The 21,111-nt window shown below is 44.2% G+C and overlaps 1 long non-coding RNA gene across 1 annotated transcript in view; it reads right to left on the reverse strand.

Annotated features, from left to right (window-relative positions):
- Positions 1–14,996: 14,996 nt before the first annotated feature.
- The window catches only part of LOC128324362 (uncharacterized), a 168,064-nt gene continuing 161,949 nt past the window's right edge, over positions 14,997–21,111 (reverse strand). Inside the window, exons 4-5 of the long non-coding RNA XR_008306809.1 lie at positions 15,889–15,956; positions 14,997–15,191 (exon numbers count right to left, since the gene is read on the reverse strand). This is a non-coding gene — a long non-coding RNA (uncharacterized LOC128324362). The remainder of the gene's footprint in view (positions 15,192–15,888; positions 15,957–21,111) is intronic.

Raw genomic sequence — 21,111 nt, forward strand, 5'->3', positions numbered from 1 at the left:
GCTGGGAGCAACTGCCCCCATAGCATGCCACATAGTCCCAGCCAGGTCACCCGGGCTCTCAGCCCCAAGCCAAGCTGGGTGCCAAACCGGGAGGTGCTGGCCCTCTTGTATGCCCAAATTATCAACGAATGGCCACAGAGAAGCACTTGTACTTGAGCCGCCTCCCCGCCAGCACCTGTCAAAAGAACAGAAACATGTGACAACAGCCGCTGCCAACCGCTCAGCGTATGTAGCGCAAAAAGGCCTTGGACCACCATTGCCCGATCCTCATCACTTATCCAGGGGGCAGGCCAATGCAACTGGCCATAGTGGCCGCTCCAATTCTGAAAGAGTGCAAGCTGAGCCCACAGGCCGACACCCCCACCAGGGCCACAGCTTTCTTCAGGACCGCCCAGAGCTGATACTGGGTGAGCGGTCCCCACTCTCATGAATGAACAAGCACCCCGAGGAATGGTGGCAGCCAGATACATACTGCCTAAGCGCAGTCACCGGGCATAATCGCAGGTAAGAGGCCTTGTGCAAATGAATCACCTGCCCCCACCCCCTTCTGATCCGTCTTAGAGGCACACAGGACCAAGGAGACTCCTTGACCAACGAAGGAGAAATCTGCAACCTGCAGGCAGCGCCCTGCGGGCGACCTACTGCTGTCAGGCAACACCTCACTGGGCCTTAAAGCCCCAAAGAAAACAACTAGGGAGGCCGCCTTTATCAATGCTGCTTCCCAAAGTGACCAGCAACAAGCTAGCAAATGGCAAATCTAAGCCAACAGAGCGGCGAGGGTCAGGGGCCTCCTCTTGTCGGGGCACCTAGGCATTCCCCTAGACCACCCCTCAAGCTTCCGCCTCACCCGAGGGTCTGCTGTTGAATCCAACACGCCCCTAACCTGGGCTTCGAAGGCCAGAGCAGATGCATAACCACCCATAGTGGAGACAGCCTTACCAGCCCCATAAAGAGACACTAAAAACTGCATCAAATGCTCTGCAGGCACTGGTCATTCCTCAGCAAGGCCCTCTCTCCTCTGGAATGCAGCAAAAGCCGCAATCTTTGCCCTGTAACTGATCGTGGTGCCAGGCAACAAAGATGCCTCGATAGCCTGCTGCGCCTCTACGTGCCAAGCTTCCAAAGGGCCTCCAGCATGGGCTCCGGGCTCCTCATAGTTTCCAGCGCTGGTTCCTGAAACCTGTCCAACTGAAAGCAAGACAGGGCATCAGCGATGTTATTCTGAAGCCCAGGAACATGCCTAGCCACAAACCAAGTATTAGCCCTCAAGCACTGTAGCACAAATGCCTTTAACAGACCCATGACCCTAGGGGAGCGGGAGGTCTGGGAGTTAACCACCTGGACCACCGCCTGGTTGTCGCACCAGAAACGGACCATAGAATTAGTAAACTCCCCAGGCCATAGATGCACAGCCACAACGATGGGGAAGAGCTCTAGAAAGGTAAGATCCCGTGTAACGCCGTCCCTCTCCCAGCTGGCTAGCCACCAACCCACACCAGTGCCCCCTGAAATAGACACCGAAGCCTATGCCCTCAGCAGCATCGGAGTGAACCCGAAGCTCAGCCTCGAGAAGCTGCTCTGACCTCCAAAACGAGACTCCATTGAAGCCGTCCAAAAATGTGGCCCATACGACTAGATCCACCCTAACCCCTGCGGTGATCCGCGTCCTGTGATGGGGTGCTTTTAAGCCTGCCATAAGGTCACATAGATGCCGGATAAAAGCCCTGCCCAGCACAACCACCCTACAAGCAAAATTGAGGTGGCCTACCAACGCCTGGAGCTCCTTAATGGAGACCTTACGCACAAACTTCAATGCCCCCAGGAGACCCTGCAGGGTTTCCAACTTCTCCAACGGGAGGTGGGAGCAACACGATATCATGTCTAGTTCAATTCCAAGAAAAGCCAACCAGGTAGCCGACCCTTCCATTTTTCCCTGAGCGAGGGGAACCCCCAGCTCCCTGGCTAGCTAGGTGAAATTCTGCAGGAGGAGGTGACATTTACCAGAATCGGCTCTGCCAGTGAAAAGAAAATCATCTAGTTAATGAGCCGTGGACACAGAACCCGATAATCTCCTGACCGCCCACTCCAGGAAAGTGCTAAAAGCCTTAAATGCTGTGCATGAGATTGAGCAACCCATAGGGAGCGCCCGATCAAAATAATATTTCTCTGCAAAAGCAAAGCCCAGCAGGTCAAAATCATTGGGATGAACGGGAAGCAGGCGGAAAGCAGATTCTATGTCACATTTGGCCAGCAAGGTGCCAACACCTTTCCCCGTAACCATGCCCACAGCCTCATCGAATGATGTATAGCAGACTGAGCAGAGATGGTCAGGGATACCATCATTGACTGAACTCTCCTTAGGATATGACAGATGGTAGATGAGGCGAAATTCACCCGGGGTCTTTTTAGGGACCACGCCTAGGGGGGACACCCTCAAGTTGGGAAAGGGTGGGCGGTCAAAGGGGCCAGAAACCCTGCCTGCCCGCACCTCCTTATCTATTTTCCTAAACACCACCATACCAGTCACAGATTTAAGATTGCTAGCCAGGAAAGCGGCCCTACAGGAATTGGAAGGGATCCTAAAGCCCTCCTTAAAACCAGAACTCAACAGGGCGGCCGCCCTTCTGTCAGGATAACATTCCAACAACCGCTCCAGAACTGGCAACTTAACTGGCCTGGGCCCCTTTACCCTGAGGGGGTGTGGGGGGCCCTTTCTTACCACCACCAGGTCAGGGTATAGGACCCATTCCCCACCCCCGGCCCCTGGGCAGGAGGAACTCGGGTGCTTGGTCCCACACATGCCACAGGTATGCTGGAACCTACAGGTCTGCCTACCACAGCGGCCACTGCTGTTGTATTCCCAACAGACCAGCTGGGGTTGAACCCACTGCTGGCCCACTGCAGCCAGAGATGCTGCAGCCCCTGGCTTAGAGAGCAGGTGCCCGCTATCTGATCTATCCCCTTCCACAGGCTGTGTGGGGGACATGACGCTTCCCAGGGCAAGGAGGGGTCCAATGCAGCACACATTCTAAAATTTTCATCGTATCTAACCCAAGCGTTGCCGGAAAAGTCTGACACCGCCCAGTGGATAATATCTAAGTACTTAATTAAAGCCAGGCCCCTGGCGGGCTGGGACTTCACCACCTCCATATAAATGGTGTAGCCGGAAAGCCAGTTGTTCCATGTTTTTTCCACTGGCTTCCTTTTCGTTGCTTCGTGGTCCTTGCAGGATTCACCCTCCCTATGTTTAACTTCAGGCTCCTGAAACAGCAAGGAGAACATGTCCACAAAATCCCCCTTTAAAATCTTCTCCCTGGTAGCCAGCAGGAGGTGTTCCCCAAGCGGCAAACCCAGGGCCCCATAGGGTGAATGTTGCAGTGAGGGCTGGACACACCTTGGGTAGAAACCCACCCCAGCTCAGAACTTACTATGGGTGTCCCAGCAGGTGGCACAGATCCCTGCCACACCTGTTCAGCTCTCCCTTGCATACCAGGTACACACACACCCAGGCACACACACACCCGCCAGCCCGGGTACCCAGGACTGTGTGTAGTTGGCCTACCAAGGGGCAATGCCCCATCCCCTGGCAGCTGGTATCGGCCAGGGTAAGAGCGGCCACTGGCCGGTACCGCTGTGTGGTTCAACTGTCTCGGGCTCACCCATTGGAAGAGACACCACTGACTCCACCATCGATGAACCCCCGGCTCCTTGCAGCACTGCACCAGCTGTGCTGGGATCATCAGGAATCACCACTGGCTGCTCTTGTGGGGACTTGGTTCCAGCCAGCACAGATGGCATAGCTCCTTGCTCCATGACTGCCAATCGATCAGATAAAGATTTCATCAATTGCGCCCTAGCAGCCCCCCGCGTGCGCTTATGGGGCTTGTGAGGCACCCCGGATGGGCCTGTGCCCTTGTCTGATGGAGCCAACTTGGACTTCTCCAAGGCCTCCATCCTCAGAATAAGGCCCTTGATAAGCGTCACCTCCTCATCCTCGTCCTCCGATGACGAAGGCTGCAGGGCAGGCCGCTTGGGGGGCTTGACTGGCTGCCCTCCCCCGATTTTCCTTTGGCCTTCCTGGGAGGCATTGTCCCCTTACACCACCAGGCCCTGAGCTAAGTGCCAAGGCACAATCTGAAGAAGGGCAGGCATGACCCAGTGGAGCCCTAAGCTCCAAAGAACACCCCCAAGGCCCAAAGGGAATGCACCAGCCCAGCCACCCTGACAAGGGGAACAATTGCCGCTGCGGCCTCAGGCCGCCAACCCAGCCACCCAGCTGCCAATCCCAAAAAACAAAGGGGACCGCAGGCCCACGCGGCCCTGCTAAAGGCCACTCCCGGGGCCCTCGATTGCTGCCTCAGCCCCTCAGCTGCCAACCAACCACCCAGCTGCGGACCCACAAGCGGCCCGAAGGCCCAAACCGCCCTTCTGGAGGCCGCTCTGGGGCCATCCCAGATCCGCCAGTCTTGCCACCACGGCCCGTGCCACCAACCAACCGCCAGCTGCTGTAACCCCACTCCGCCGAAGGCCCGCACGCCGAGGCACAGGCCAGAGAGGAGCTCCAAGATCGAGCTCCTCCCTCAAAGGAATCCAGCGCCAGACTGAAAAAGCCGGGGCGCGGAGACACCGAAGCGGTCTCAAACCCCGCCCCCAGCTACCCAGCAGCCAATGGGGGCCTTCTTGGGCCTCGTGCAGGGCTGGGACAAATTCCCTCCCACCTGCACAGGGCCTGGGGAGGGACATTTTGATGCAATGGCATGGACTATGCAGGGCAGAGGACAAAAAATTGTTATTTGTGCTTGGTGGGTCACTGTAGGTGGGAGAGAGCCATAACTACTATTTTTGCTTGTCAAGCACATGGCAACAACTGCCAGAGAGTTCAGAGAGTTAATGGAGATCTCCAAAGGAGCTTGTATTGAACTTCCACACCCTGTTTGCCATTGGAACCAAGGGTTGGAGAGTAGCAGACAAACTGAGACCTTGAAAGCAAAAGAGACTGGAATTGAATACAGGGTGCTTCATCAGAGGTAAAGAGAAGGGTGGGGCCCTACAAGCCATGATGCAGTGAAATAAAGCAAGACCGGATTATAATCTGTGCCAATCCAGATTTGTTAAATAAACCTACATAAAAATAAATCTTATCCCACATGGCATCTGCACCTGCCTACCATCTGCAAATCCTATGATCTGATGCCAGGTGACAGGTGAAAGGATGGCTGATTCATAATTTTGCATCAGTAATCCTAATTATTGTCATTTGGAAAGTAGTTGTAATTGAAATAGCACTTCCAATACTATTTTCAACAAAACTTGTTTAAACTACTTCCAAGCAGCTTTCCAAATGAAAATTGTTTGTTGCTTTAAAAAAAGAAAGAAAGAAAGAAAATATATTATTTTTCCCTCCATTATATAAAAGGACAGGGGAGCTGGCTAGGATATAAGGTACAAATCCTTGTTTCCTAGTCAACCCATGCCCCTTATAATCTGGACATTTGCTCTTTCTCCTCCTTCCCTTCTCTCCCGCCTCCTTTCTGTTGTGGTTATTGTTTGCTAAACTGAAAAAAGTTAGTAAAGTAATAATAAAAACAGTATGCATTTTTAACTTAATGAATAATAATCTGAGACAAACATCTCCCAAGGTGAAAGTCATTTAAAAGCTGGATCCTTGTAAACTTAATGTTAAATTGTGAAAAGATGACAATACTCTGCTTCTGTCAGAGGGACCAAACTGTTGTTTTCTTAAAAGCCACGCTTGAAGCAGGCATCTTGGAACTACATAAGGCAAAACCACAAAAAAGGAAAAGAAAAATCTTTACAGTAAGTTTAAAAAATGATAAAGGTTCCCAGTTGTAATGAGATGCTAGGAGAAACAGCTCTTTAGATTTCTCTTGGGAGCTCTAGTTGCCAAAGACAGACATAATATTTTCTCATTATTAGCTCTTCAGCAGAAAGGAAACAGGGTATCGTGTTCTTTCCAGTCACACAGAAGAAGGGGCATTTTCAACAAGTAATTTAGAGCAGAAAAATGAAGGAACGATTGCTATGGAACTCATCGTGATGCATAATTATCTCAGCAGAAGAGACGGGCTGTGAATAACACTGTTGATTTTGTTTCAAGATGAATACTCCTGAGAAATCTGATTTAGGACATGTGGGTGATACTCTGGTGGAAGGTTCTAGAAGAGGAACTTTATTATGAAACATAGTGCCCATGTTCTTCCGATATCTTGTAACATGCAAAATGGAGCTATCCCATAAACCAAACAAGGCACAAAGAATAATTCTTTGCAGTTTGGGACGTTCTTATGCTTTTAACATCAGATAACATTTTCCAAATTCATAAGAGGAAGTACCTTATAATTATTGAAAGTTATGCTGCTGAGTGTGGTGTGGGCATGAACTAGTGAATAACTGGCCACCTCATAAATGAGCTATTGCATACATCTCATTCACCAGGAGGTTTACGTGGATAAGTCCCATAACACAACACATTCTCAGAGATACCAAAGCAAAAGAGATCAGGAACATGCAGTTAATCACAAGGGCAGGAAAATACAGTCATACAGTAGAGAGGCAAAAGAGCAAAATGCTGCTACTGCTCCCAACCTATTTGGGGTGAGGCTTCTTTGCCAGCCTGATTTAAACAAGGCACGAGGCTTCATTGACTATCACATTGGCTGATGGGGCAGAGGAGGCAGGGTTTAGGCCAGCTACTGCCGGGGCACCCTTAGTAAGTTAGTTAGTTCCTTCATGGCCACAATGGTAGAAACAGTGTGGTAAGAAATGAGCAGTGTAGTTCCTGGTGAGCACTTTAAAGCAAAGCTTATTGGCATCAGGAGGAGTTCTTGGCAGTCCTTAGAGGCTTCATGGCTCAAAGAACGCTGGCCTTGGATTCACTCCTCCCTGACAAGGGATCACCTTCTTTAAAGGACCCCATGGCTTTAGGGGATTGATCTTGAGTCAGGTGGCTTTGACACAGGTCATCTAAGATGGCAGCATCAACCACAGGGCTGATGCTGGCCGGAGCCAAGGTATATCACCCGTAGTTGGTATTTAGTTGGATTCACTGGGTCAGTGAATTGTAGTTTCTGCACTGTGGCGGGTGTGTGTATGTGTGTGTGAAGAGCCTCCAGTTCTTTTCTTAAATTAAAATAAAGTTGTGGCCCATTTTAATTCCACTCCAGTGTCTCATGCCTTTTGGGGGTCTAGGGGCAAGGGCAGGAACAACAAGAGATGGTGCTAGCTCCCTTGAAAAGAGGCTGGCTGGAGCAGAGCAAAAACTGATTCATTCTGAGAATTTACCACCATAAAAACACAGCTGAGAAATGGAACAGACAATTGGTGGACTTTATTTGCTGGTGATCACACAAATAAAAAAAAATTCACACAAGGATTAGATTTATAATGGGAAAATGTTTAATTACAATTGCAACAGAATACAAACATATCATCTCTCCCTCTTCTTTTAAAGACCTCTTAAATCCTATGACTTTACTTTTATCCCTATCTGATGTAAAGTAGTCTAAACCCTACCTTAAGTATGCTTAAATAGACATAACTGCATTTGCTTATTTAACCTTGATACCTCGCTTCCATCCCCTGTCTTGATTGTCTCCCCTAGTTGAAATTTTGATTTGTGGTACTTGAGGAAAAGAGCCGCCTTTTGCTGAAGGTTCTCCATAAAACATTGGGTACATTTATAGCATCATGGTCATCCCATCTTCATCATCATTATATTCTGGTGGTATCTGAACATCAGCAACAAAGTCTAATGGCTGTTTTGAATGCCAGTATAGAGTTGGATGGCTGTCCCAGAATGCAGTGGAATTTTGAATAAAATCTAGAGGACTAGTTGAATCTGGGGTAAGATATGATCCATAACTAGAATCATAACATTCAGTGGACCTCCCAATCTATGAAGTTAAATCCTGTTGACTGCTTTGGAACATGGAAACAGAAATAGCTTCTCCAGTTTCTCTTCTTTTCTCACCACTACATAGATGATAACAACTTGAACATAACATTTATGAAAGCCTGGCTGAAAGCACATTCTATCTAGTTTGCAAAATCCTGTGCTCTCGCTGTCTAGAAAATCAGTTGCCTGTGAAAGGAATTGGGAAGGAAAGAGAAATAGGAATAGCTGTTGAAACTAAAGATGTAAAGAGCTCTTTCCCCTTCAGAATATTTTTGCTGTCATATCATACACTGACTCACATTCAAATTCTATTTTATTCAAAATTTGGGAGAAATAGCTGCTCAAACTTCTTATGAAAAAGGCATCAGAATATCATTTTGCAAGTTTATAAGGTAAAAGTAATCTTTTATATGAAAGATCCAGAAGACCAAGTCCCTTATATGTATTGTAAGGGGATTCAGTTGTTTAGTCAACTGAAGCTATGTTCCAGAGCACTACATGACCCTCAGGGACATATTTTCAGTAGTCACAGTTGGCTGCAGAGGGAAAGAGAGATTGACAAAAAGCATACCTCTCTTCTAGTGCTTGTAGTGATGCTGCACATGTGCTTCATTTGTCTGGATATCAGCCACCACTATTATTATTATTATTATTATTATTATTATTATTATTATTATTATTATCCACAACCATATTGTTTTTCTGGGCCATGTGGATGCCCCAAAGTAAACATGAGTAACAGAGAAGAGCTATGTTGCCTCAAACCACCCAGTCCTAGTATCCCAGCCAAAATTCTGGGTTTCACGTGCTAATCTGAATTTCTTTCAAGAAATCATATAACCAAAAAAATTAACCAAGCTCTTTCATAAATACCTGAATACTCACAAGACACAATTATTACTGAGACACATTTTTACAGAGAAGTAGCAGACAGAAATCTCATGTAAATAGCAAAATATAGCATTAATTATGTACCTTTCCTCAGGGTTTGAGTACTTCTACTACCATTTATAAACCTATTTTCAACAGATGTTCTCAAAGCAGTTTACACAGAATAATAATAATGAGAAGATGGTTGCCTGTCCCTAAAGAACTCACAGTCTAAGAAGTAACAGAAAGGAGACACCAGCAACATCCACTGGAGGAATGGATAGGGGCAGTTGCTCTCTGCCTGCTAAATACAAGATAATCACCAATTTGAAATGTGCCTCTTTGCCTAATTAACTGGGCACCTAGGTTGGAATCACCATGGAGGAATCCGGATTACAAACATGTTATAATGGTTCTTTGTGCAAGCTAATTCCAAAAGTCCACGGTGGCACTGATCACATGGCTTCTGGGCCAACAACAACTTGGAGCAGCTCTAGTCAAGCCATTACACAGGTTTCAGGTAATGAAAGAGAAGATAACTTTCTGATGTTTCCAATTTACTGACATCAATAGAAAAGCTTACCCAGGCACAGAGAATATTGTGCTGCTTTTTTTCTACACCAAAACAGAACATTTGCAGAATGAGATACAGCTGAAATGGAATGCTGAGGCAGGACTAAAGTACACAACCTTTACAATGGCACTCTGTCTATCAAAATGTCTCCACAGCTAAGATTATACCTTATTCAACAGGAAATTGTCTTGAGAATTTGCTGGATCAAACAGATTTAACTGCCCTACCATAATGGTTGTGTAAGGATGAGGCCATGGAGAAATTCAGAGTATCCCACAAAGCTTTTATTATATCTTTTCCACCATTTCTTACTCTTGCTGGCAGAAGTATGGTTGATATGGACTGCCTATAAGTTGGGACACTATGCAGTATGTTAGCCACTGTTAAATGCTGCATGCACACATCTCTCATCATGTGGTGAGTGGGGCCAGTCAAAAATATTGTCCAGACGAGCCCATAGTAAGTCTGAAATTGCGTTTACATTGATAAGGAACTTATGTCCTGCAACCATTTTTAAAGGATATTATTATTATTAGTACTATTATTGTTGTTGTTCATTCATTCATTCATTCGATTTCTATACCGCCCTTCCAAAAATGGCTCAGGGCAGTTCACATTAAAACAAAAACAGTTTAAAAACCCTGGAAAACCAGGTTACAGCAAGTTAAAAACATTTATAACAATTTTTAAAACCCTGGAAGGCCAGGCCAAACTGATACATTTTGAGGGCTCTCCTGAAGGCCAATAATGAACTCAGCTTATGGATTTCTGCCAGGAGTGCATTCCACAGCCCCGGGGTAGCTACCGAGAAGGCCTGCCTCTGAGTTGCCACCAGACATACCGGTGGTAACTGGAGATGGCCCTCTTCAGATGACCTTAAAGTGCGGTGGGGATCATGCAGAAGATCATGAATTTTAATGTGCTTACAGCTGGAATTATTATTTTAAAAATAGGCAGAAATACATTGCTTGATTTTAAAACATTTTCATACATTAGTCTAAGCTATGAGCATGACATTTGTGAAATTAAAATGTGATTAACATCACATTCATTTTGTGTGAAAATAATTTCAGTGTCATAAAGGTAAAGAACTAGTAGAAGGGACTAAAATTCATGAATCAAGTGTCAGTTTGGTGGACAGAGCTAGAAAGCACAGGTGTGTTTCTAATTGACCTTAACCTTAAATACAGTACTTTTCTTAAGCAAGCAAATGCAATTATTTTACAGGTCAGTAGAGGTGAGATAATGTTGTTCTGACCTGAATGGATCTGGAGTACATATTGCAATGGCATGTTCAGAAGGAAAAGAGCAAAACAAAATTTCTGCTCTATGAAAGATAATTTCAAGGACAGCTAAGTAAACAAGTTAATCTTTAAGGTGCCACAGAATTCTTCGCCCTTGTTTTGCTACAGTACTGTTCAATTCAACTCAGTTCAGTTCAGTTCAGTTCTACAGTACTGTAATATGGTACACTTATTTAAAAAAATAAAAAAAATAGGGCAGCATCCAGATGAACACTGCACTCTCATTAAAAGGTTTTGTGTGTGTAACAATTGTTTTCTTTCTTCTGCTACTCCCTGTGTATATGCCTAAGAGCCCCCAGCCCTCAAGGAGATCTTTGTGGGGCATCAGGAAAGAGGAGAGAAGGAGAAATCAGCAAAAATCATTGTCCTGCTGGAGCTTGCTGGAACCTAGCAAAGGTCCTGAGCTATTTCCCCTCAGAACTGTCTGAGGTTTATGTCCCTTCCAGGTCCCTGCCTTAATGGAGACCCTTTTCATACTTAAAACAGTATAAATAATAATTGCAAGTGTTTCTGATAATAGCAAGATGCTTTTAAAAATCTTAGTTTGATATGATTATCTACTGAGTGGAGAAACACTGCTAGGATAGTTAATGGTATCTTCATATATAAAATAGATTGTATAGTGGAAAATACCTCAGTCTCACAAGTTTGTCATATGGCCACTACATACCTGTATGTCATAATATCTGTATGCTTTCTCCAACAGGCACTTTAATAAATAAGATTCATTTTGTGCTGCGTGAGATACCATCTCCATGATATTTTAAAGACAGTTTCCTTTGTATTTGCACACAATGAAACTGGCAGGCCTTGAAACCATGTATTATCACATCCTTTATCTCTGAGGGACTTCTGTGTACTCATGCCCAAAGCTGCAAAAAAAAAAAAAAAAAAAACCAAACCCAAAAAACAAAACAAAAAATAACCCAACAGGTTTTTCCTTAAGGGTGTTGTTAAATATAACCTTATAGAAAACTGGAGCTAAACCTTAGAATTATGTTATATGCATAATATGATTTCTTTTTATCTATCTATCTATCTATCTATCTATCTATCAATCATATTTTTATACCACCTGATATGTATATCTCTAGGCAGTGTGCATAATTATTCTCTTAAAAGATTTTCCTTCAATACATTTGCAGTCGAACAATTATATAACTGAAGGTGTTGAGATCATGCCAGTTGGAGGCTTGGGTACTTAAGCAATAAATCTTCCATTGTAATCATGCCCCATTTTCTCCAATCACACCTACAAATCTTGAAATATGGGCTTTCTGCATTTTAATGTTTGTCTTTAAAGCTAACGGCACATATTTACACATGTTAGCTAAGAAATATCTGCGGTTAGTGGCCTGGTCCACTGTGACCACAGACGTTCTTGTGGGCAGACCTCGGCAAAGTAGTCCAGGAAGACTGCTTTGCACATAAGTTTCCATAAGAACAGACAGTCCAGTTCCAGCTCCAACATCTCGGACAGGAAGCTCCCAACGCATTCCACCCACCTGTCAAGAACTCTGCACCCGTCAAGAACTCTGCACGGGTCATTGACTGTAATAAAGATTCATTCATTCTGCATATGCTCAGCTTACTAGCATCCATGAGTACACACCTACCCACGAGTCGGCCTGCCGCCCAGGGATTAGCCCTCTCATGAGAGGGCCAGTCCACAGGGGAGGACTAGAGTCTCAGTAAGCTTTAGTCCTCCATCAGATTGCAGTGCACTCTCATGAGCTAGACCAGGGATTCTCAATGCTGGGTCTCCAGATGTTATTGGACTTCAACTCCCATAATTCCCAACCAAAGGCCACTGGGGCTGGGGATTGTGGGAGTTGAAGTCCAATAACATCTAGAGACCCAGCATTGAGAATCCCTGAGCTAAACAATCCAAATAATGGGGGCTCCACTTCTGTGGGGACCCCTTTCTCTCTGGTACTTAATAGAACTTGTACACCATGATCCCCTCCTCTCCAAGCAATGCTTTCATACTCTGCTCACATCATGTGTCCGGGTGGTACCGTGTGGGCAGACTAGGGAAACACTGGAACCAGGGATTGATCTTTACTCTTGTTCGAGTTTCCTGGGTTTGGACCGGCATTGCACAGTATAAAGATTGGCCACCATAGGGAATAGCAGGAGATGGGAGCCCCAATTATCAGAGATCCAAGGAATGTAGGGTCATTGTACAGGGCAAAATCGAACATGAATATGTGCCAACAGATGACCAGACTGGCATAGGAACTGCTAAGACTGTTTCATTGTGGAAGTCGCCAAGACAGGGAAAGGTGTTGCTGGAGTACCTGTCCCCACGGCTTGCTTGTGTCGAGCAACCAGGCCAGGCAACAGCTGCCATCCAGCCCACATCCATGTCTCCATGGCCTTTCACTCTCATGAGAGAGCAGCATCCATGATCATCACACAGGAGGAATCTGTCCTGTGTCTGGAGGCAATGGTGCTCCTGCTGGATGGTTCTTCTAATGGGTAATGCCAGAGACTGCATGCTTTTTTACCCAAGGAGAAGGATCTGAACCCCCTTTCCTCAACTTTATTGTACCAAATGTAGAGCAGGGCCATTTAATAATTCCTGGGTGGGGCTGCCTTTTAAACCTGACCATAGATATCACTGCTCAGCCATATGTTCTCTTTGCAGTGATCTAATTGGCTTGCCCTGTTTATGGTGCCACTGTGACTGCATGTGCTTATGAACATACTTCTTTATTGGTTCATTTTTGGAGACCAAAACACATAGTGTCTAACCTGCCATCCTGCTCCCTTTCTCTTCTGATTGTCAGAGAGGGAAATAAGAGACACAGTGGAAATTGGGCATCCCCCAGTGTGACTTTTCACTTTGACAGATTTAGCCACTTGGGCAGTGTCCCTGTTGCCAGGCAATGGCTTGAGGAGCACAAAGATAGTGGGTGTGGTAAGTGCTTGGAGAAGTGGCCAGAGAGAAATGCAGCAGGCGCATTCCTGGACAGGTCTAGGCCACCCTCTCTATGATTTGGTTCCAGAAAAAGCACAAAACTGCAGTTATGGTAGCGTCTGCATTCAGACGTAATGCTGCCACCTTCAAACCTCAGGTTGGAGCAGCGAAACTCACTACAAACCAAAGGTTCAAACTGGAATTTGGCAAGGAAAACCTCAGATAGCTTTTGACGCAAAACTGTGGTTTCATGCATTCAGATGTACAGGGACTCTATACATCTGCTCCATTCAACTCCAGTTTGGAGCTGGAGCATCTCTGCCCCATTCAACTCTAGTTTGGCGTTACATGCAAATGGGGCCTGTGATCAGGCATTAAATCCAAAAAGATAGCTTTCTGTTGATCTTCATGTTTCATAAGTAACATTATTCTGGGTCTAGCAGAAATGTTGCCATCATTGCAATATTTATATTCTTTTATTACAGTATTTCTTCAAGCAGCAGTTTAACATGTGTGCTGAGAGTAATCTCCATCTCATGAGCTTCATTCACTGTAAAGCTCACATCTTTTACCTGACTATTTTATAGCTGTTTTTGGAAAGGGTCAATGTAGGAGATCTCTTTCTATTGAGCTCTGAAACCTGTAACCTTTGCCATAACACTTGGGTAACAATTATTTTGTAGATTAAAAGAATAGGGCTGATTAAAAATGCAGCTATCAGCCATTGCCCACTGGTTTGAATTGTAAACACAGCCCTCCATGGAAGTGAGTGAGCCTGTCAAAGATTTATTTGCAATGGATCCTAATATTAGAAATCAATCTTCGTAAATCATCTCTAATATTAGAATCCATTGAAGAAAGAACTTTGACAGGCTCATTTACTTCCACTGGGTCCTTTAAAACATCTCTTCCACTTCAGACTATTCATTGCCTAGACTTTGTTTTAAAATATTTGGATTTCTCCTGAAAAGCTTTTCTCCTGAGCCGGAATAAACAGCGATTATTGATTAAGCATCACTCTTGGATCACTCTTGTGACCATCCAGAAACTTTGTGGTTACAGTTCTGAAATGTAAAACAGCTCAATATTAGTCAATGATGGAGGTGAAATATTAGTCATTGGATAAATTGAGAGAGAACCCTCTTTTTGCAAACAAAGAACAGCATAAATGTCTTCTTATATTCCAAATTTTGATATCTTATTTTTTTTTCTTTGCCACACACAAAGTCCACAATGTAAAATCATGAGCCTTTGTTTAAACCATAATAAGCAGGATAAAGCACACAGATTTCTCAGTATCTGGTTTACTAAGGGTCAAATTAGAGGTTACTTTAAGCACATAACTGGGACGAGAAAGCTTATTAGTACAGTGGTCCCTCGACTTACGAAGATAATCCGTTCCGAACGCACGTTAGTAGGTCGGAATTTTCGTAAGTTGAAAAGCGCATCCACGGAGGTCCGGAAACATTCGTAGGTCGAGGAAACCGCATCTAAAAATTCGTAGGTCGAGGAAGCCGCATCTAAACCGGCAACGACTTCCGGTATTTTTTGTCGTTCGTATGTCGAAATCTTCGGATGTCGAGTACTTCGTAAGTCGAGGGACCACTGTATATAAATAACAGCCAAGACTGGGGTCCACAGCAGATTAGGAACATGGCATGGGGAAGGGCAGTCAAATCCCACCATAGTTTCAATCTAGAACTGCATGTGCATGCACACGTGTGTGTGTGTGCGCGCGAACACACACACACACACACACACACAATTTTCCAGAAAATAGCTCATATCAGCACCAATGGAAGGGAAAGAGGTTCCAGTTCCCAAAAATAGTAGCTCACATCCTTTACAATGTTCTATCTGAGATTTCACACAGTTGTGCAAGAGTGCTCTTGCACAGGATGCAAATTGTGAAATAGTTGGATGTAATGGTCCTCCACTGAGCAACTGCTTTGCACACTTCTTGCATATTGCACAAGAGTGCTCTTGTACAATTGTGAAAACACTCCATTGCTAGGCAGATGGAACACTGTGTGGTTGAAAGAGCACTGGTCATCCATGCTGGCTATGTGCCCTACAAAGGGCCATATATGGAGGACTTTGGCTATATGTAAACTAGATTATTACATTCAGTCAGTACCAAAGAGTACCATATTCAGTCAGTCATACAAATGCTAATGATCTCTTTCTACGGTTTGAACGTATGTGTCCGTCCCCCCCACAAGAGCACATAGCTCTTTTTGATTTTTCAAATACATAGGGACTTTAGTATTTAGCATTTCCAAATCTTTACTTAAAAGCATACCTCATTAAGTCAGGCTAAAGTTCCTGGGATGAATTCTTTTGTCATGACACTTGGGAAACAGTGCTGTCCTGTAGATGAGAAGAGGAAGACTAATTAAAAACTCAACTGTAGATAGCCATTGTCCACTGATGTTTGTATTGTAAACACACATAATTGATCACTTGGTCTTTTGTTGTTGTTGTTGTTTTTTATATCAATGCAGACAGCAGAGGAAAACTTTTTAAAGAACAAAAAAGATTTCTTAGAAACAAAAGAGAAAAACAGAACTGACTTGTTTCATATAACAAGAAAAAGAAACTTTTTCTTTCTTATAATTGATTCAGCAACTATCTTTCTCCACTGTAACAATGACGGTTATGCTTGAGAGACAATAGGGCTATGCACATGACTGTGATGTGGGCAGGTGGGGGGCAGGCAGGGTGGAATATCTACCTTCCCTCCAATTGATATTTCTCCCCTTTGGCACGCTGCTGCGCACTCACATGATGCACAGAGCAACGCAGATCTCTGGAGGCCAAGACATGTCCCAGAATGTTCTTCCTACCTCACAACATTCATTCATTCATTCGATTTCTATACCGCCCTTCCAAAAATGACTCAGGGCAGTTTACACAGAGAAATAACAAATAAATAAGATGGAACCCTGTCCCCAAAGGGCACACATTCTAAAAAGAAACATAAGATAGACACCAGCAACAGTCACTGGAGGTATTGTGCTGGGGGTGGATAGGGCCAGTTCTTCTCCCCTTGTTAAATGAAGAGAATCACCATGTTAAAATGGAACACTGTGTGGTTGAAAGAGCACTTGTCATCCATGGTGGCTATGTGCCCTACAAAGGGGCTTACATGGAGGACTTTGGCTATATGTAAACTAGATTATTACATTCAGTCAGTACCAAAGAGTACCATATTCAGTCAGTCATACAAATGCTACTGATCCCTTTCTACGGTTTGAACATATGTGTTTCCCGCCCCCTCCCCCCCACAGGAGATCATAGCTCTTTTTGATTTTTCAAATACATAGGGATTTTGCCAAATCTTTGCTAAATTAGCGGGGGTTAGAAAGGGTTAATGTAGCATGATGCATTGGGAGATTCTCCCAGGAGTTGGGCGCTCTAGGCATGCAGCCCAAGCATATACATGACCCCGGCACTGGGGATAAGGGTGCGTTTGCGCCCTTCACCATGGATAAAGGCCAGGCTCAAAAGTAGGGTCAAGCTAGGTGGCCTAAGGTCTATAACAGCCAAATGGCCATTTCAAACTGGGAGCTACTAGCCAGGGGATTACCATCAGGGGACTGGTGCATTAAAGTTCTCGTGGGAGGCAAAGGGAAAGGAATTTTCACATGCCCTTTTGCAATGGTGGCATAGGGATTGCTTTTGAGAAGCGCAATGCAAACGTTTAATGACTTTCTTACTGCTATATATAATTTTAGAATAGAAAATGGAAAGGAGGGCAGAAAGGAGGAGGAGGAGGAATCCCAGTTGGCAATGGCTATCATGAAAATCAGGAGAAACAAGTACCGAAAAAAGAAAAGGGGTCACTCTAGTGAAATAACTAGGTGTCTTGAAGCATACTACTTATCTATAACAGCCAATAAAGAACATAAAACCCTCTTTACTTACTCAAGAAAAAAGTCTACAATGCTGTCACCCTGGAAAAGAGTGAGAAAGAGGAGATGAAACTGACATGTTGGCACGGCTCTGGTGAAACAAGGATAGGAGAGTTGGGCTTGGTTGCCATCAGTGTGCTAAATTAAGGCAGAATTATCAGAGTAGGTCATATAGATGATAGAAGCAAGGTGGTGAAGGAAAGGAAAGTTTTACAACTTTTTGGGTTGCCAAGGATCAATTTTAATTTTCCACAGATTCATCTGTAGAACGCACGCAAAGCCAGAAAATAGGCCCAGCCAGATGCCAAGTGAATCCCAATGAAGGAATATGCACAACTCCCTGAGCAAAAAAGCATTGGGGCTGTCAATTCAGGTTTCCTAGCTTCAAACCAGGGATGACTCCAAGGGATAGCAGGTGCTCCGCACAAAATATTTCCTGCTTCCCCTTTTGTTATCCCATCCACCAGACTGGAACTTTAAGGCAAACTGTCAGATAATATAGTCTATTTATGGTCTTGGCTATTATGCCTATTAAAAAAGTTTGACAAAAAAAAACCTGTCGAAGTCTCTTGAGCTGAAGAATGAAGCTTCTCACCCAGCCTGTCATGGGTGTGGCTTGTTTGTCCCAGCCTCATTGCAGTGGAGCCCGAGGTAAAGGGTTTGCCTGGGTGTGGGAAGCGGGGTGGAGCCTGCCTTTCTCAGGCTAGCAGTCTGAGTCTGAAGATAAACAGGGTTGGACGTAACTTGAGCTCTCCTCAAGATTTAGTGGCGGGGTCAACAGGTTCAGCAGCTTTGGCAGTGGCATGCAGCAGGGGTAGCTTCAGCAGGGGAAAGCAGAGTGGATTCAGACTTTGGTAGCATCCTCCCCTTCCAGTGTTGGAATTCTGATGTGACGGCATGACTAGCATGGTGTAGTGGTTAAAGTGCTGGACTAGGACTGGGTAGACCCGGGTTCAAATCCCCATTCAGCCATGAAACTAGCTGGGTGACTATGGGCCACTCACTTCTCTCTCAGCCTAACCTACTTCACAGAGTTGTTGTGAAAGAGAAACTCAAGTATGTAGTACATCACTCTGGGCTTCTTGGAAGAAGAGCGGGATATAAATGTAAAATAATAATAATAATAAATAATGTTTTGAAACAATAATGTTTAGAAACAACTGTCAGCAAAAACATTCAGATATTTATTTAAAAAGCAATGAGCATGTGGAGTACACAGTTAACAATCAATAGTGAGACACTTGGACAGGTTAGCATTAGAAGAGGTATTTTACAAGGGGACTCACTATCCCCTCTGTTGTTTGTAATCACCATGACCCCACTTTCACAAATACTAAACAGAACAGGCATCGGATACCAAACATCTAAAACATCAAGTAAAATAAACCATCTGCTGTACATGGATGATCTGAAGTTGTATGGAAAGTCCCAGTCAGAAATCGAATCACTGCTAAACACTGTCCATATATTCAATAGCGATATAGCAATGGAATTTGGACTACATCAAGTGTGCTGCATTAATAATGAACAGAGGGAAAATAACAAAAAGAGAAGGAATAGAACTGCCCAACGGAAGCAACATCAAGAACCTGGAAGAGAAAGAACACTACAAATACTTGGGCTTTCTCCAGGCTGATAACATTGTTCCAAAAGACCTCTTCAACAGAGTTCCAAAAGACCTCTTCAAGGTCTTTTGGAACTGCACCCAGGGCGCCAACTACCACTGGGATTATTTTGGTCTTTTTCTGCCACAGCCTTTCAATTTCAATTAGTAGATCTTTGTATTTTGTGATTTTTTTCCATTTCTTTTTCTTCTATACTGCTATCTCCTGGTATTGCTGTGTCAATTATTTTGACTTGTTTTTCTTTCTTCTCGACTACAGTTATATCTGGTGTATTGTGTGGCAGATGTTTGTCTGTTTGTAGTCGGAAGTCCCATAATATTTTTGCATCTTCGTTTTCTACAACTTTTTCAATTTTATGGTCCCACCAATCTTTGGCTACAGGTAGCTTGTATTTTTTGCAGATGTTCCAGTGTATCATCCCTGCTACCTTGTCATGCCTTTGTTTGTAGTCAGTCTGGGCGATCTTTTTACAGCAGCTGATTAGGTGGTCCACTGTTTCATCTGCTTCTTTACAAAGGCAGCACTTACTGTTTGTTGTTGATTTTTCTACTCTTGCTCTTACTGCATTTGTTCTTAGTGCCTATTCTTGTGCAGCCAATATTAGACCCTCTGTTTCTTTCTTCAAGTCGCCATTCTTAAGCCATTGCCAGGTCTTGGTGATGTCTGATTTTCCACTTATACTGTGCAAATATTGACCATGCAGTGGCTTATTTTTCCATTTTTCTCCTCGCTTCTTAACTTGTTCTTTCTTGTAGGCCTGCTTGATTTCATTGGTGTTGAATAGTTTCTCGTTCTTGACCATTTGAAGTGCATCTTCTTCACTGTCCCTTATATATTCTTCAAGGCCTCTTTTCTCCTCCTCTGCTGTTTGATGGACTTGCAGCATTCCTCTTCCACCTGAGCTGCGAGGGAGGTATAGCCTATCTACATCACTGCGGGGGTTCAGAGCATGATTGATGGTCATTATTTTCCTGGTCTTACAATCTAGCATCTCTAGCTCTGCTGGGTCCAGTCTATTATTCCTGCAGTGTATCTGATAATAGGTATAGCCCAGGTGTTTATGACTTGTATGGTGTTCCCACCATTGAGTTTGGACTTGAGGATTTTTCTAACTTTCCTGATGTATTCACTTCCAATTTTTCTTTTAACTTCAGTGTGTGCAATGTTATCAGCCTGGAGAATGCCCAAGTATCTGTAGTGTTTTTTCTCTTCCAGGTTCTTGATCTTGCTTCCATTGGGCAGTTCTATTCCTTCTCTTTTTGTTATTTTCCCTCTGTTCATTATTAATGCAGCACACTTGTCTAGTCCAAACTCCATTGCTATATCACTATTGAATATATGGACAGTGTTTAGCAGTGATTCGATTTCTGACTGGGACTTTCCATACAACTTCAGATCATCCATGTAAAGCAGATGGTTTATTTTACTTGATGTTTTAGATGTTTGGTATCCGAGGCCTGTTCTGTTTAGTATTTTGAAAGTGGAGTCATGGCAATTGCAAACAACAGAGAGGATAGTGAGTCACCTTGTAAAATACCTCTTCTAATGCTAACCTGTCCAAGTGTCTCGCCATTGATTGTTTACTGTGTACTCCACATGCTCATTGCTTTTTTAATAAATATCTGAATGTTTTTGCTGACACCAGTTGTTTCTAAACATTTTAGTATCCATGTGTGAGGCAATGAATTGAAGGCTTTCTTGTAGTCAATCCATGCAACACTTAGATTGGTTTTTCTTCTCTTGCAGTTTTCTAGAATCATTTTGTCAATCAGCAGCTGGTCTTTTGTGCCTCTGGTGTTCGGGTAATTTCCTTTCTGTTCAACTGGAAGCTGCTTATTAGTTAATAAGTGTTGCATTACTTCATCTGCTGTTTTTCCAGTTAATAATTTGAACATGGTTGGCAGGCAGGTTATTGGTCTATAATTACTTGGAACTGCACCGTTTGCTGGGTCTTTCATGATGAGATGAGTTTTCCCAGTTGTTAGC

The sequence above is a fragment of the Hemicordylus capensis genome, chromosome 4, assembly GCF_027244095.1.
Source record: "Hemicordylus capensis ecotype Gifberg chromosome 4, rHemCap1.1.pri, whole genome shotgun sequence".
In the NCBI taxonomy this organism is placed as follows: Eukaryota; Metazoa; Chordata; class Lepidosauria; order Squamata; family Cordylidae; genus Hemicordylus; species Hemicordylus capensis.